The sequence below is a fragment of the Balaenoptera borealis genome (assembly GCF_965194805.1).
Source record: "Balaenoptera borealis genome assembly, chromosome: 17".
NCBI lineage: Eukaryota > Metazoa > Chordata > Mammalia > Artiodactyla > Balaenopteridae > Balaenoptera > Balaenoptera borealis.
Window position 1 is genome coordinate 33019709 of NC_138876.1, and position 19050 is coordinate 33038758.

The 19050-nt window shown below is 35.1% G+C and overlaps 1 protein-coding gene and 1 pseudogene across 16 annotated transcripts in view; one reads left to right on the forward strand and one right to left on the reverse strand.

The window, feature by feature from the left end:
* Positions 1-19050, reverse strand: part of RIMS2 (regulating synaptic membrane exocytosis 2) — a 590702-nt gene that overhangs the window by 483294 nt on the left and 88358 nt on the right. The gene's annotated exons all lie outside the window — the stretch shown is intronic.
* On the forward strand, positions 164-4595 carry LOC309614616 (actin-related protein 3 pseudogene; annotated as a pseudogene). The gene is made up of 2 exons: positions 164-185; positions 298-4595. The product of its transcript is annotated as an actin-related protein 3 pseudogene (transcript).

Sequence of the window (19050 nt, forward strand, 5' to 3'; positions counted from 1 at the left end):
TGCATATGTTAGGGAAAAAAGAAAGACCTAAAATCCATAAAGTAAACTTCCACTTTAGGAAACTAGGGGGGGAAAAGAGTAAATTAAATCTAAAACAAGCAGAAGAAAAGAAATAATAAAAATTAGAGCAATACGGTAATAGACAGTGGAGACAGTGTCACCCATGTCATCCCTGTGGCTGAAGGGTATGTGATTGGCAGCTGTATTAAGCACAGCTGTAATATAACAGCTGTGTATATAACACAGGATGTGATATAACATATTTTACATGTATGTAATATAACATATTTTATTCAGCAATTGCTGAAAGATGGAAAAGTAAGAATCCATCAGAGCAATCCTTGGGAACGTTAAAGGAGCACTATAGTTATGCCTGCCCAGATTTGGTCAAAGAATTTAACAAGTATGACACAGATGGAGCAAAGTGAATTAAACAGTATACTGGAATCAATGTTTTCTAAAGAAAGAATTCTCCATTGGTGTTGTTTATTGAGAGATTCTTGGGACCTGACGTTTTTTTCATCTAGAGTTTGCTAATCCAGGCTTTACTCAACCTATCTCAGAAGTTGTAGATGAAGTAAATAATCACAATTGTCCTACTGATGTCATAGATCCTCTCTACAAGAATATTGTCCTCTCTGGAGATTCAACCATGTTCAGGGACTTTGGACATCACTTGCAAAGAGATTTGAAAAGAACTGGAGATGCCAGGCTGAAATTAAGTGAGGAACTGAGTGGTGGTAGACTGACATGAAAACCTATCGATGTACAAGTCATCACACCCAAAATGCAGTCACATGCAATGTGGTTTGGAGGATCCATGCTGGCTTCTACGCCTGAATTCTACCATGTATGCCACACCAAAAAGGATAATGAAGAAATTGGGCCTAGCATTTGTCATCATTATCCAGTGTTTGGAGTTACGTCATAAAATTAACTTCGTAGTTATTGGGGTTACGGAAGTGAGGAAGAAATAACCTTTCTGATTGCCTTTTTTGTCTGGATGGCTGGTTTTGAGGTTTTAACCCTGACTTGAAATAATAAGACCAAACTAAATTACACAGGAATATTTTAGTAAGTTTATCAACATGGGAATGTAGAGGAGAGACAAAATGATTAAATGTTTTTCTTCAGATTCAATATTTGAATTGTATGTGTAACAAAAAGAAGCAAGTGTTAGTTCTTTCTGTGCCCTGATAGGTTCTATACTATTGAATTAGCCAAGATTTGACAGTATGTAGATAGCTCTGTAATGCTTGAATTGTACACTTCTAAGTGTACAATGCAAGAGCTTGTTTGTATTTCATACTTTTTATACTTTCAGGGAAAAGTCACAGGAAAACTAGTATTTGAGGAAAAAAAGTGACCAAGTAAAGGACAAATTCAAAAAGTAGCCTATGACACTTGGTGAAGACACACGCTCAAGGGATTCCAGTTATTATGAATTGCTTTCATACCTTGTGTCCCCCAGTGGTTTTCTTTGCAAGTGCTTTTGGAACTAAGAAGCTATTATCTTGGACTAACCGATGCCTGCTAGTGCTTTCTGTTTAACTCTCATTCTGTTTCTTGCTTTAAAGGAAAAGTAAAAATAAGACCGTTGGACCAGTATTGCAGTTCTAGTGTTATTTCTTATTTTTAAAAATGAATAATTTGATTACCAAAATTGGTAATTTTTAAAGCCTAACAACATTCTAATAAAGGCACAAATTTCTTTTGAATACTCGTTTCAAGTTCTTTTAAGTTAATAAGTCTATTTTCTTCAAAAAAAAATTAGAGCAGACATCAGTGAAATATAAAATATGAAATCAACAGATAAAAGTCAACAAAACCAAAAGCTGCCTCTTTGTAAAGACCAATAAAATGATAAACCCTTATCTAGATTAGTCAAGTAAAAGAGAGAAGCCACAAATTACTAATAACAGAAATGAAAGACAGTCCATCACTACTGATTCTGTGACATTAAAAACAATTTTAAAAATGCTAAGAAGAATTCTATGCCCAGAAATTTAATAACTTTGATGAAATGGACCATTTTCTTGGAAGATACAGTCTACAAAAGTTCACACAAGGAGAAACAGGTAATCTGAATAGGTCTACATCTATTAAAGAAATTGAATCGATAGCTAATAACCTTGCAAAGCAGAAATCACCAAGTTCCAGACGGTTCCATCTGTGAATTCTACCAAACATTTAAAGAGGAAATGATACCAATCCTCTACAATTTCCCAGAAAAGGAAGCCAAGGGAACACTTTTAAAACTCATTCTCTTAGAGCAGCATCACCTTTATATGAAAACTAGGCAAAGACATTAAAATAAATGAAAATTATGACATCTCTCATGATCAAATGCTAATATATTCAACAACGTATTAGCAAATTGAATCCAACAATGTATAAAAACAATTGTACACCATGACCAGGCTGGATTTATCCCAGGTATGCTGGTTCAACATTTGAAAATCAGTTCATGTAATCTATCACATCAACAGGCTAAAGAAGAAAAATCATATAACTACATCAACAGATGCAGAAAACGCATTTGACAAAATCCAAGAACCATTCATGATAAAACCTCTTAACACACAAGGAATTGAGGAAATATCCTCAATTTTATAACAAAAAAACCTACAGCTAACATCAGACTGAATGATGAGAAACTAAAAGCTTTTCCCTTAAGATCCAGGAGGAGTTAACAACAAAGAGGTACAGAAGAATTTTTAGGAAAACTGTTGAAACTATTCTGTATGATACTGTGTTGCTGTATACATGACTACAAAACCCACAGGGAAAAAAAAACCCACAAAAAAAAGTTACAAAGAGTAAACCTTAATATATACAAATTTTTTTAAAGTCAATCAGAAGGATAGGAGAATCCTAGGATGGAATGCAGAATGTGACAAATGAATCTCTGTATGGAAAATGTATAACATAACCTCACTGACAGGAATGGGGGGGAAAGTTGCTGTCCTAAGTAACATTAGGAAAGGACAGTTTAGAAAACTGTAACACTAAAGACAAAAAAAGAACTATATATAAATTCTGCAATCTAATTGGCAAAGTTGTTTCACATTGCACAGGTTAGCGATTCTGATAGTATTCTACATGTTTGCCAGGGTTAAACAGTAAGTAAATGAATTGTTGATAATGAGTCCCAGATTTCTCACTATCAGAGAAAGAAGTTACAAATAAGCAGAGAGGAGGCTAGAATGGACCCTGCCTGCAGTGCTGAGTTTAGAGTCAAAGATATTAGTCTAAAGACATGCATATGTCATCACTTTTATTCAACATAGTTTTGGAAGTCCTAGCTATGGCAATCAGAGAAGAAAAAGAATAAAAGGAATCCAAATTGGAAAAGAAGTTAAACTGTCACTGTTTGCAGATGACATGATACTCTACATAGAAAGCCCTAAAAACGCTACCAGAAAACTACTAAATCTCATCAATGAATATGGAAAAGTTGCAGGCTACAAAATTAATACACAGAAATCTGTTGCATTGCTACACACTAAGAATGAAAGATCAGGAAGAGAAATTCAAGAAACAATCCCATTTACCAGCACATCAAAAAGAATAAAATACTTAGGAATAAACCTACCTAAGGAGACAGAAGACCTGTACTCAGAAAACTATAAGACACTGATGAAAGAAACTGAAGAAGACACAAACAGAGGGAAAGATATCCTGTGTTCTTGGATTGGAAGAATCAATATTGACAATCAATATTGTCAAAATGACTATACTACCCAAGGCAATCTACAGATTCAATTCAACCCCTATCAAACTACCAATGGCATTTTTCACAGAACTAGAACAAAAACTTTCACAATTTGTATGGAAACACAAAAGACCCCGTATATAGCCAACGCAATCTTGAAAAAGAAAAATGGAGCTGGAGGAATCAGGTGCCCTAACTTCAGACTATACTACAAAGCTATAATCATCAAAACAGTATGGTACTAGCACAAAACTAGAAATCAGATCAATGGAACAGGATAGAAAGCCCAGAAATAAACCCACGAACCTATGGTCAATTAATCTATGACAAGGGAGGCGAGACTATACAATGGAGGAAAGACAGTCTCTTCAATAAATGGTGCTGGGAAAACTGGACAACTATATGTAAAAACATGAAATTAGAACATTCTTTAGCACCATACACAAAAATAAACTCAAAATATATTAAAGACCTAAATGTGAGACTGGTCACTATAAAACTCTTAGAGGAAAACATAGGCAGAACAATCTCTGACATAAATCACAGCAATACCTTTTTCAATCCATCTCCCAGAGTAATGGAAATAAAAACAAAAATAAACAAATGGGACCTATTTGAACTCAAAAGATTTTGCACAGTAAAGGAAACCATAAACAAAATGAAAAGACAACACACAGAATGGGAGAAAATATTTGCAAATGATGTGAGCAACAGGGGATTACTCTCCCAAATTTACAAACAACTCATGAAGCTTAATATTGTCAAAACAAACAATCCAATCAAAAAATGGGCAGAAGGGCTTCCCTGGTGGCGCAGCGGTTGAGAGTCTGCCTGCCAATGCAGGGGACACGGGTTCGAGCCCTGGTCTGGGAAGATCCCACATGCCGCGGAGCAACTAGGCCCGCGTTGTGAGCCACAACTACTGAGCCTGCGCGTCTGGAGCCTGTGAGCCACAACTACTGAGCCTGCGCGTCTGAAGCCTGTGCTCCGCCACAAGAGAGGCCGCGACAGTGAGAGGCCTGCGCACCGCGATGAAGAGTGGCCCCCGCTCGCCACAGTTGGAGAAAGCCCTCACACAGAAATGAAGACCCAACACAGCCAAAAATAAATAAATAAATAAATAAATAAATAAATAAATAAATAAATTTATTAAAAAAAAAATTTTTAGGCAGAAGACCTAAATAGACATTTCTCCAAAGAAGACATACAGATGGTCAAGAGGCACATGAAAAGATGTTCAACATCAGTAACTTTTACAGAACTTATTACAGAATCAAAACTACAATGAGATATCACCTAACACCAGTCAGAATGGCTATCATCAAGAAATCCACAAACAATAAATGCTGGAGAGGGTGTGGAGAGAAGGAAACCCTCCTACACTGTTGGTGGGAATGTAGATTGGTACAGCCACTGTGGAGAACAGTATGGAGGTTCCTTAACAAACTAAAAATAGAGTTACCATATGATCCTGCAATGCCACTCCTCAGGCATATATCGGAGAAAAACATGGTTCAAAAGGATACATGCACCCCAATGTTCATTGCAGTGCTGTTTACAACAGCCAACATACAGAAGAAACCTAAATGTCCATTGACAGAGGAATGCATAAAGAAGACGTGGGCGTCAGCAGCCCTTTTAGGGATTCAGGGGGTCTCTGAAGGGGCCCGTGAGGGGTCTTTCAAGGTTGAGAAGGTGGGGTCATCCAAAGGGGGAGGAGTGCGGTCCTAAGAACCGGGCGAAGAAAGCCGGTTGTGAATTTGGGATCCTCACCTCGGGCCTTGCACTGAGTCTCCTGGTCACTGAGGCTGGGTGGCTTCTCGATGGAGCCCAGTAGGTCCGCTATCTTGGGAGTGACTGAGAAGGGGCAGTGCGTCTTAAAGGGAAGGGCAAAATGCCTTTAAGGCCGGAAACACGTCGGAGGCGGAAAACCATGCACCCGCACCGGCACGGCTCAGATCCCTGCCCCGCGTGCCCGCAGTCTCCCGCCGCCCGAGGCCCCGCCCCCCGCAGACAGAGGCCGGAGGCTGGCTAGTGCAGCGATGTTTAATGGCAATTCGTAGAAACCAAGCCCAGGCACAAGTAGAAAGTGCTCGTGGAGCCAGCAGGAGGCCCCTGCCGCGCCAGGAGCCACAAGCCCGGCCGTGTGGCCCTCCCTGCGGCACCTTAAATAGATTCTTCACTATAAAAAAAAAAAAAGAAGAAGAAGATGTGTACATATATACAATGGAATACTACTCAGCCACTGAAAAGAATGAAATGATGCCATTTGCAGCAACATGGATGGACCTGGAGATTCTCATACTAAGTGAAGTAAATCAGAGAAAGAGAAACATCATATGATATGGCTTATATGTGGAATCTAAAAAAAAGTGATACAAAAGAACTTATTTAGAAAACAGAAACAGACAGACTTAGAGAAGGAACTTATGGCTATGTGGGGGAAGGGTGGGGAGGAGGGATAGGGAGTTTGGGATTGACATGTACACACTGCTATATTTAAAATGGATAACCAACAAGGACCTACACAGGGAACTCTGCTCCATTTTATGTAACAACGTAAATGGGGAAAGAATTTGAAAAAGAATAGATATATGTATATATATAACTGAATCACTATGCTGTACACCTGAAACTAAAACAACATTGTTAATCGACTATACTCCAATATAAAGTAAAAAGTTAAAAAAAAAAAATAAAGCCATGCATATTTACATATTATAGATAAAAGTGATAAATGATAGGTAGGCAGATAAAGAGAAAGAGAGAGAGGGGTTTTGGGTTTGTCCCAGACTACCACAATAAAGCGAGTATCACAACAAAGCAAGTCACAAAATTTTTTTTGGTTTTCTATTGCATATAAAAGTCCTGTTTATACTATACTGTAGTCTATTAACTGTCAAATAGCATTATATCTAAAAAACAATGTACATACCTTAATTTAAAAATATTTGATGCCAAAAAATGCTAACCATCATTTGAGCCTTCAGCAAGTCATAATCTTTTTGCTGGTGCAGTGTTTAAATATTGCAAGAATTATCTAAATGTGATAAAGAGACATGAAGTGAGCAAATGCTGTTGGGAAAACTCATCGATAGAGTTGCTCAAGGCAGGGTTGCCACAAACCTTCAATTTGTAAAAAAATGCACTGTTTGCAAAGCACAGTAGAGTAAAGCACAATAAAATGATGTATGCCAATAGATAGATAGATAGACAGATAAAAAGAAAGAAATACATGTAAGTGTTGTCTACATGGGTTAATATACATACATATATTTCCTCATTATGTCCACTGAAAGGGCCTAAAAATAGTGAAACCCCATTAACAATGAGCACACCTAGCACCAGATCTTGGCTTCTATATACCATTTTCCAATCAAAGGAACCAAGGCTACTTGGAGAAATGGCTGATTTTCAGGCTAGGAAGGAAAAATACAAGATGAACATAGATTATCTTGTAATGCCAGAAAGTAAGAAAAAGAAAAAGAAAATGGAGCATATCAATAAGATATAGAAGCCAACCTCAAAGAGCTCCCAGTGGCCAAAGCTGGAAAAATTTGAGGACAAAATAAATAATAATATTGATAATATCCCCCCAAAATAAGTATTCATGAACTCATATTGATATAAATAAATAGAGAAGGGACATATCTTCCTTACAGAAGAATTCCAAATAATAAATGTAAAAGGTATGAGGCAAATAGAAAATCACCATTAGAATATCACAGTAATAACTGCTGCAAATAAGATGGTGGTCACAACTTAAAAGAGAAAGAGAATATTTGCATAGCCTCAAAGTATCTGCCCCCAAATATTTATTAACCACCACAGTTTTAATATATGTCCACAAATTCTATGATATTCCTCTATCAAAGGTAGTGGAGCTTAACTCCTCTGCCATTAAATGGGGACTGGAATTAGTGACTTACTTCTAACAAATAGAGAATGGAAAGGGAAAAAATAGTAACTTTACAGTGGAGAAACTTGACAAGACACCACCCTAACCATGTAATCAAAGTTAACCCACTGATATAATGTAAAGGCCACTGTGGAATTCTTCCCCAAATTCATAACCCCAGTCTAATCATAAGAAAACATCAAAACAAACTGAAATTGAGTGACTTTCTATAAAATACCTGACCTCTTTGAAATGTGAAAATAATGAAAACAAAGACTGACTGAGAAATTGTCACAAATTGGAAGAGACTTAAAGAGACATGACAACTAAATGGAGCTTTGTATCCTAGATTGGATCCTGGAACACAAAAAAGATATTAGCAGGAAAAACGGTAAAACTCTAGTACAGCTTATAGTTTAGTTACCAGTGCTTTTTTCTTTGCTTTTTGTACCAGTGCTTTTTTCTTTGCTTTGATAAATACATCATGGTTATATAAATTGTCAACACTGCAGAAAGCTAGGTAAAAGGGATACAGCAACTCTCCATAACATCTTTGCAACTTTTCTGTAAATCAAAAATTACTTCAAAATGAAAATTTGGGAAAAAAAAAAAAAGAAAGAAAAACCTTCCCACAAAGAAAATTCCAGGCCTACATAGCTTCAGTGGTGAATTCTATCAAAAATTAAAGGAATAAATAATACTTATCTTTCACAGATATTTATCTTTCACAAAATCACACATCTTTCAAAAACAGAAGAGAGAACACTTTCCATCTTGTTTTGTAAAGCCAGCATTATTACTCTGATACCAAAGCTAGGAAAACTCAATTCAAGAAAAGAGAACTACTGACTAACATCCCCTATAAGCACAGATGCAAAAATCCTTAATCGATCAGCAAACTGAATCCAGCAAAATATAAAAAGGATAAGATATCATGACTGTGGCAGGCTGAATCTACTATGGCCTACAACCTAAAAAGCTGAACAACAAACTAGAAAACATGTAGCATATGATCGGAGTTCTGAAACAGATAAGATGTGCCAGTTATTGAGTTATTATTTCTCAGCTCCAAACCTACCCTCTACACTTGACTCTGATTCTGATGCTGTGATATCACCCACCACCCACTTCTGCTTTGTCAGCTGGCCCTATAGTAGGCTCTGCCATTAGGAGGTGCTAGTGGGAGACTACAAGACTGGAAGAGAAAGAACGTGTACTTTCCTGTTTTTTCAAAAGGTGTGCTTTCTGTTTGCTTTCCTCCTGCTTCACGTTCTTCTTAGCAACATTTTCTTCTATATATTCTGACAGATATTATATAGACATATGATTTTTAAACAAATGGTCTGTACCTTAATTTTATCTCTTACTTGTATATCTTGGATTTTTTTTCTGTATTGGTACATATAGAATTATCACATTTATATTAATGAATTCATTATTACTTTGTATGGACATGCCACAACTTATTTAACCAGATTATAGCTAAACTCTTGCTATTATAAACATATTTTTGTACATGTCACATTGCATATGTACAAGTATACCTGTAGGATAATTTCCTTGTGGTAGAATTGAGGAACATTTCAAATTTTGTTCAATATTCTAAATTGCCCTCTCTAAAGTTGTATTAATTTCTGTTTCCACTAACAGTGTATGAGAATGTCATTCCCACAGCCTCAACAAGACAATGTATCCAACTTTTTAATCTTTACCAATTTTATTGAAATTTTAATTTGCACTTATTTTACTATGTGTTTCCTTTTCTTGGTACTGTCTGTTCATGCTTTCAAAGAAGAGCAAAGCTCTGCACTGTATTTGGGTGTGTAAGTAAGCATGACTATGGGTCTCAAGATAATGGCAAACACTCTAAAAACAAAACTAGAGGTCAGCAGCACTGCATGGGCAGCTTCCCAATAAGGTCCATGGGAATCCCAACTGGCTTCTCAGTGGTAAGTTCAGCAGAGACCCCCAAGAGTGGATATCCAATGAGTTCTGAGGGTGTTCATCCAGTTTCCCATAGAATTCAATAGCACATTCCACAGGTGACTTGCTAGCAGCTTTCCAGGAAGTCAGCCAGAACTCCAGCCCCCTTCCTGGAAAGTTCAACAGTACTCCCCCAAAGCAGATTTTTGGTGAACTTCATCAATACCCCAGCAAGCAGTTTCACTCCCAATAGCCTCCAGTTGAGGGTTTCCTACCTACAAATGTGCTGGGCCTTGGTAACCTGCCCACCACCCTCATCCTGCCAGCACCCAAGTGTAAAGCTTTCAACCTGCCAGCCCCAGACTGTGGTTCTCCTCCCACCATCCTTCCTACTGACAATGGCCAGCTCTGGCCCAGGGCAACCTAACAAACCTCTCTCCACTATCCAATGGGCTACAACTCCATCCTCTCCAACAAGTTCTGAATCCAGCCTTGAGGAGGGACCCTGGCTTCCAAGTTTATTCTTTCCTTGAGTACTCCTTCAGCCCTAGGGCATTCTCTTTTATCCCTGTTCAGCACTTAATTCCCTATAAATAGTTCACTTGTTATATGAAAACTTCCCTTTTCAAATTTTTGTATCTCCTGACTGGACCCTGACTGATAGCTGACCAAACAGTTAAGGGGACAAAGAATTACTTATCTGTATCTGTAAAAGAAACAACAAAATAAAGTATATCCATCATACTCATATATGTACCCAAATACATCAAGCAATAAACAAATCTACAGGAATAAACAGAAAAATCAGCGATTATAACTGAAAATGTAAACACAGCCATCTCAGAAACTGCTAAAAGAAGTAGACAAAAATAGATGATAGAGCGATAGATAGAAGGAAAGAGGGAGGGAGAGAAGAATAAAGACGATGATGATAATAGGTAGATAGATAGAATATAATTAATAAACCAGAGCTATTATGCTCAAATTATTAGATTAACCAAGAGTGGAGCTATGAACACAAGCATTTGGTTTCATTCTCTCCCAAAAACTACCCCAAAGAAACAATAATAGTGTTTTGTTTGTTTATCGATGGAATGGGTTAAGATCTGTCAGGGAGGAGGAAATTTCCCCCCTACTCCTCTTAGGTTCTTTTGGCTGGTCTAATAATTAAATTGACATAAGACAGATAAACAGGAGGAAAAAAAACTATTTAATTCATATGCATGAAGGTCCCATAGAAATGGTTCCTCTGAAGTTAACAAAAGCAGGCTGTGTATTTATCATTTTTAGACAAAGAAACAATTATTTGCAAAGATTTAATAAAACAAAAGGACTTGTGCTTGGGGTTGCAGGCTCATGAAGACGTAATAAAATTTGTTTATACAGGTCTCTTAGCCTTGAATTCCCTAACTGTTGATAAGGATGCTTTCTTTCTACCCTCCTGGTACAGGGAGGATACCTTCACATGGGAGGTTTATTTCCCGCTTTTAGGTGGAAAGAGGCAGCTCAGAGTATTTTTTTAAACACCATTTTTTTTTCTCACCAGCTGTTTCTCAAGTCACTTTAATTCAAAATAATCAATATGCATTGAGGCATATTTTGGGGCAGCCTGCCCTGGATCCTAACAGATCCAATGGTAGCAAAATTTACTGAGTTGCAAAGCAGACAGACAAGTGGTAACTGACTTCAGCAGGCCCAACAAAGCTGAATCTTAAAGTAGCAGTGAAGAAGGCAAAGAAGCAAATTAACATCCTGGAACCTCATTAGCTACACCAGGTATCTCTAGAAGTGAAGAGTAAAAATGGAACTAAAATCAAGTTGAAAGTCTCTTTAAGAACAAGATTAGGACCCAAATTCCTGCACTCACTCCATGCCTCTCCCCAACCTCAGTAGAAGATTAACAGCATCTTCTCTGGAGAGGGTAAAACAGAGAGTGATTAACTAGGGGATACCAGCAGAGATGAGGGCAAAAGCAATATACTGAACACAGAGAAAATAAGTAAAATCTTATATAATGAATGTTAAGACTCTACCTTAACAACGTGGCACTAGCAGCCAAGCATATATCCTCTAGCATAAAGTCTGGAAGATCCTGCTCTGGGAAACCTAATTCAAGGAAGCAGCCCAGCTATATCGCAGACCTTAGAAGGGAACCAATGTCTAAAGAAAGAGGAGGCTAAGGATATTATGAAACGATATTAAAATAAAACTAAGCCACCAAATATTTATAATATCAGAATTACAAAAAAGGGAGAAGGGGCAAAGAAAAGAGACCACATAGTGAAAGACTTCTACTCTCTAATATAAATATAAACAATATTAAATAAGACAGAATAGAGACCAAAAACTTTCTTGCTGCCTCTGCCTCTACCTCTGCCATCAGCACTTAAAGCTGCTACACCACCTGCCCACATCTCTCCATGATCCCCATTTAATCTGTACTTCAGTCACTCTGGCCTTCTTTCAGTTCCTAAAATGGGCCAGGCACTTTCTGCCACAAGATCTATGAAAATATCTGGACATATTCAGGGGGAAAATATGAACATTTCCATTAATAACCACATAACTTCCTATATAACACCAAACATTTTAACATTTGTAAACATCTATAAATGCGCCATTTTTTTTTTTTGCATGTTACTCACAGCAAACAAATCAGTGTTTTAGAAATGATGGTTCCAGAACCTTAGCTATTGCTACTTTTGTCTGTAAAAATGAGCCACCATGCTTATGAATAATGGAAGAGAACATTTGTCAAGCTGTTAGTCAATGAAGTGATTGTCAATGAAAGCTGAAGTCCTTTCCATATTAAGTTTAGTGGACAAAAGTTACATAATTAATCTGGATTATATATGTGACAACTTTTCAATGCCAAATTGTTCTCCCCCTAACACCAAAAGATGTTCCCTCACTGCCACACAGTATTTACTCAGGGAATGCAAATGTAAATTTTTTTGTAAGTTAAATATATAGATAACAGTAAATCTATAATAGAATGTAAATTAAAGACAAAATGATTTTTATTTCTTCTTTTATATTAACACGAGCAATGAAATATTGACCGTATCATTTAAAAACTATAATCTTTTCTTCATACATCTTTTCCCAAATTTCTTTCACTAGTTACTCAAGTTTATCATTATCAGTTTAGTGTAAAAGTCTATTTCCTAACCATTTTCTGAGGGAAAAACAACAACATTTTAATGTAAACTCAATTGAAATTCCAAAGCATTAATTTGTGTAAGATAGCTGATGAACAAAGAGAATGGGCTCAGGATAATTTAGACAGAACTAGTTCCTATTTCTTAGCTATGTTACTTGATATTCACGTGATCATGAGCAACTTACTTTATTTCATTGAACCTCCATTTGTAATTAATAAAATTGTGACAAGACTAGATAGATTAAATAAGATACTTGGAAAGTGCCTGGCACATAGTGGTTACTCAATAAACGAAAGTACACTTTTCAAAATTGAATTTCCTTTTCAAAACTAAATTCAAAATTTTTCAAGTATCCCTGCCTTTAAATTATTTACATTTCATTTCTATGAATATATTCTCCTTAGCAAAGAACAACAGATAAATGGGGAAAAGTTTTGGAAAAGAAACTTTTCACAACATATTTTTATAACTTTTATATTACATTGCATTGTATTATATTATGTATATGTATTGAAAATAAATCAATAGTAAACCAATATATCCAAAACATTTATATTAAATAAATGTAGCACATAAAGTCCTAATAATTTTATGTAAGTGAGCCCCCTGAAAGCAGAGATTATGTCTTATTCATCCTTGGGACAAGAATTTTAAACAATGCTAGGCACACAGTAAACATTCAAAAATATCAGGAGGAGTGGACGCATGGTTGAGACTTCTATGTACATTTTGGTCATATATATATGGTAGCAAAAATAAGACTGAAAATGGCTCTCTACAGTTTCTAGCTACCTAAATTACATAATAAAATATGAGTACAACTTAATTAACTGTTCTATCAGGGAAACCAAAAATAATTGATTCCGCAAATGATACATTTAGTGTCTGTATATAGAGAAACAATCCAAAATACATGGTAATTTGCCATAGCATCAAACATTTTTTTAAAACTATCATTAATTTTTAGAGATTTATAGAGAAAAACACATTTCTCAAAAATCTAAAAATTGCGCACAATAAGGTCATTACTTTTTATAACTGAGAAAACCAAATAAATCATGAAGAATGAAAAATTGTTTTTCCATAGTAAATTATAAGAATTAATAATTCAGAGTGGACAAGGCAACAAATTAGTCCATGACACAAACATACACATTTTGAAAATCCTTGGCATCATCATTATAAATCATGCAGCCTTGGGTCCAAAAGAGACGTTAAGATATTATCTGCAAGATTAGCTCTAAGTTTTTTGTTTTTTTAATGCATAAGATTTTTTTAAAGACAAGCACGAAATACATCAAAATATTATTACTGTTTTTATTAGAGTAGCAAGATTGTGGGTAGATTCCTGCCTCTATTTTCCAAATTTTCTCTAATGTAATTCTATTTTCTCATAATAAAATATATATAATATTTTTAAGATATCACCTGGTTTAAAAAAGAAGAAACCATCCAGTGTACCCTATGCTTATAGGCAGTTTAAAGATTAATCTTACACATAGATATGTAAAATCCATTTTCAAAGTACCCAAGAAAAGGGATTTACAATTAGCAACACATGTTCAGCAAGGGAACTTGCTAAACAAGCTCTTTCTGCCCTCATCACGGTGACTTAGATTGCTCGAGGAATCATATGTATACGTGCTCTGATCCTTTGAAACCCGTAAATTCTCTGTGGAGGTCGTTAGAGGAGAAATGGTGATAGGATTCAGTATACTGGTCCTGTTTAAAAATGCTAATTTGTTCTCCTACCGTCTCTGCTATCAAATGAAGCACTGTCCACAGGCAGGTAGCCAAGCAGCCAGGTGAACTGCTCTAGTCACTCAGGCATTTGCACACGTCTAAAACACTTTATATCCTTTTATGATAAAATTACTCAAAACATAAAGAAAGGAAGTAGCAGCAATAAATCATGCTGGCATAGCACAGGTTATTTATTCTGAACAGGATATGGCTGACAAAGGAAACTGCTGTCGCAACATATGAGAGCACTTAAAATAATGAGGTTTTTCAGAAAAAAAACTTAAAAGGAATAAAGAAAGACACTAAGTGTCTGATCCTATCCACAAGATACTCTCAAAGACAATGAGGATGATGAGGATTTTGTTCTGACATATTGGAGGTTGATAACATGATCTCCCAATTTAATTTTTCAGTTTTTATATGGAAGAGTATGGGCTTTGGAGTCAAGCAGACTGAGGTTTGAATATTGGCTCCAATGTTCACTACCTGGCAAGTTACTTAACCATTTTATAATCCACTTGTAAAAATGGGAACTAAAATAGCTAGCTACCTCATAGAGTGGTAGTTAGAATTAAATAAAATAATGGATGAAAATACATGGCACATGTTTATTACTCTAAACGTTTCTATATGTTTGGAATATTATAAAAACATGTGGTACATTGAGTGGCACATAATGGACTCTCAATAAATGTTGACTCACTTCCTTGTTACACGCATAAGAATTAAACCAGAGTGGTTTTTAGTTTAAAAAAAAAAAAGAAAAAAAAAGGAAGGGACTAAAGGAGGCCACCAAGTTCAGACCTCTGCCTCTAGGCAGATTTATCACATTAAATAAATATCATCTGATGACTTTCAGCACAAGGGTGTAAGAGGGACTGTTCTTAATGCCTAAGAGAAAAGGACCACAAATAGGAAAATGTTGATCAATTAAATACAGAAAAGACAAAGTTGATGCTGATTGTAAAAAGGAACCCGCTTTTAAGGACCCCTACAGTTTAAATGGCTAAAACACAAAGCCATAGTGATTAAAGAAAACAAAATCCATAAAAGAGGCAGTATCACAAATGAATGGAAGAAAAAAATGCAATGTCTTGGTTGATAATATCATAGAAACTCACTATAAGAGGAAAAGTGAAATTATGTATATCTTTATACCAGGGGTCGGCAAATTATTCTATAGGGCCAGAGTGTAAACATTTTATGCTTTGCAGGCTTTACAGTCCCTGTTGCAACTACTCAACACTGCCATTTTAGCAGAAAAGCAGCCATAGACAATACATAAATGAAAGAACATGGCTGTGTTCCAATAAAGCTTTATTTATGAAATACCAAAAACTGAATTTCATATAATTTTCACATATCACAAAGTATTATTATTCTTTGATTTTTTAAACATTTAAAAATATAAAACCATTCTTTACTCATGGGCTGTACAAAAATTCAGCCAGATTTGAGCCAGACTTGGACTTGGGGCTGTAGTTTGACAAGCCCTGCTTCACACCATTAAAAGAAAAAAAAATTCCAAATTGATTATAAAGTACTAAATGAGAAAGATAAAACTTTAAAACTAACATAAGAAAATAGAGAAAACATCTTATTAACATCTTGTAGTGAATAAAGATTTCTTAACATGACGATGAAGTAAAAAATTATACATTTGACTACATAAAAATTAAAGATGTCTGTTTAATGAAGGACATCATGGGACACCTACCATAACAGGAAGGTAACACACTGGGAGAAAATATCTGCAACATTAAAAAGGCATTAATGTCTAGAATATTCAAAGAATTCTTACAAATCAATAAGAAAAATAAAGGAAATCCAATTATATTTGAATACTGATTGATGCCATTTACTCTCAGAAAAACAAGGGGAAGATTATGTTTCTGCTTTGCTGTTTAACGAGGTTCATTATCAGAATTTCTTTTCCTTACTGTCAATGTGAAAATTCTTAAAGAAATAATCTAACCTCTGGCATATATGTGTATGTGCATAATCTGAATAGTGGAAGTCATTCACTTGTGGGATTTTATTCTATTTTAGTACACAAACAACTACATAGTGATTCACTATGTACCAGGCGTTGTTCTAAGTAATTTACTAACATTAACTCATTTAACCCTCTTAACTCTAAAAGAGGTACTATTATTATCCTCATTTTAAAGATGCGTCTTATGAGTGGTTTTCATCTTTATACTTATCTTTATTTTCTAACTTTTAAGCAATGCATATTTATACCTACATATCCACACAAAAATTAATAAAATAGTGTACAGAAACACACTGTTCCGTTTTTAGGGGGAGGAATGTGAAGGGGTCAAGGAAAGTACAGGATTCAAATGCAATACCTACAGAACTCGAGTTTATGTTTTGTCACATTTTTTATATAATTAATGTTTCCTGCTTCCATTGGCTACCTTTCCTGTTCATTCTTCTATTAACATATACAATGTTTTGGGGTTGGAAAAGGGATAGGTATGTAAAGGGCTGAGGGGTTTTGTTTGTTTCAGAGCATAATGAAACCTTCTAACTACAAAGCAAAGCTGTCCATCAACGAATATTTTTTAAGCACCTACTACATCAGGCATAGTTCTAGGCAGTAAGGATAAAGTAGTAACCAAGACAGATAAGACTCAGAATATGTCATTATCTGTCTTGGTTACTACTCTATCCTTACTGCCTTAAACTATTGATACTTACTGCCTACAACTACTTACTGTCTAGAACTAGAGTAGATGCTACTCAAAGAACTCAAATTCTAGTTTGAGAGCTAAATTCCAGGCCAGAGTACCGCAAAGGCAGAAATGAGAAAATGGATTTTAAATAGAACACTTTGCTTTTGTTTGGCTTTGTATTCATATACAAAGTCAAGTATAGGATTCTTTATATTAACTAACATAGTACCTTAGAGTTTATAAAATGCTCTCCCATGCATTAATTTAATTCTTACAACAACATACAGAGGCAGAATTATTTCTAACAAAGCCCAACTTAACATATTGATAACTAAAGATCATGTAGTTTAAATGATATCTTCAAGATCACAGTTTTAGTAATGGGTATAATGATTTTTAAGAAAAAGCAAAATGAGTAAATATCATCTATGTTAATTCAGTTAACATTTCAAATATTTATTGAGTGTACACAGGTCTGACATTAACATTTATAGTTGTACCTTGATAAAATACATAGACTGTATACCTGCTGGCCTTGTACAATGATTCTATTCATATATATATGTATGTATATATGTACATACTTTTTTATATATTATATATTAATACTATTTTATAAATATATATACATTTAAATATATACATATACACGCACACATACATACACACATGGATACACACTACCAGGAATATAAATATTTCTTAATATTTATATTCCTCAATAGAGTATGAACTCCTTAAGAATAGGGACCATGTCTTACTCTTTTTTGTGACTCCAAAACCTAACACAATGTCTGTCATATAATAAATGTAAAATAAACGTTAAATGAATGAGTGAATTATGAATTTCCCTATAGTTTAATACTTCAGGTGGCACATTATCAGAAACATAGGGGATAGATTTAAATTTATGATTAACTCTCATGAGGATGTCTCTTTCAGATATTTCTATTAAGATAATTGTTGAAGTTTAATACTTGAATTTTGATTCATAGATTGAGGATAATCAATTCATAATAAAGCATGATTATTAAGCTGTCACCCTCTTCTATTACCAACTGATTATAATCATTCGCTCCTGCCAATTTTTCTTTGATCTGTATAGAAACTTAACAGGGCCGTCATTGAAGAAGTAATACACTAGCAGAAGCCACGAAAGAAAATAACAATAATAATAGTAATAATAACAATAATAACAAAGAAGTCCATAAGTAAAGGCAAATAAAGGACTGCAACTGCAAAAAAAGTGGACATCAGCTAAAAATTATAACAATTAAGCAGTTCATCAAAAAAATAAAAAGTTCTCAATTTTACAATGGAGAACAACTGAGCTCTCTCACTGTAAGATAATGATAGTCAAATCAAAATAGAAAATAGTAATGAGTTGAGATCATTTTATTCAGAGTAGAAAGTAATCATTTTTTATGCTTTACGTTTAGATAAAGCATACTTTAGTTGCTTCAAATTTATGCTAATCTAGTGCCTTTGAAAAACCTAAATGCACCTGCTTCTTTATATAACTGGGTACCTAATTTGCAACTCTTTTCACAGCTACTGGTGCTCCAAAGTTACAGAGAGCCTGGATACATATTAACTAGACCCATCTAACAATTTCATAATCCAGTATTTTCTGTGACTTCTTTGTAATTAATGTAATATTATTGCCAAATTATATAAGGAATGGGAATGCACTGGGGTAAACAAATATAGTGAGAAAACAAAAGATTAGGAGAACGAAAAGTAACTATGTCTAATTCCAGACAAGACGGAGTAAACACACACCATCCGATTTCTCTTACTAATTACAATCTTTAAACTCCCAATAAAATTCAAAAAGCAACTGACAGAAGACACTAGAAGACAAAGAAAAGAACGTGGACTGGATAAGAACCTTGAGACTCAAGGAAAAACCTCTGGGAATGAGAT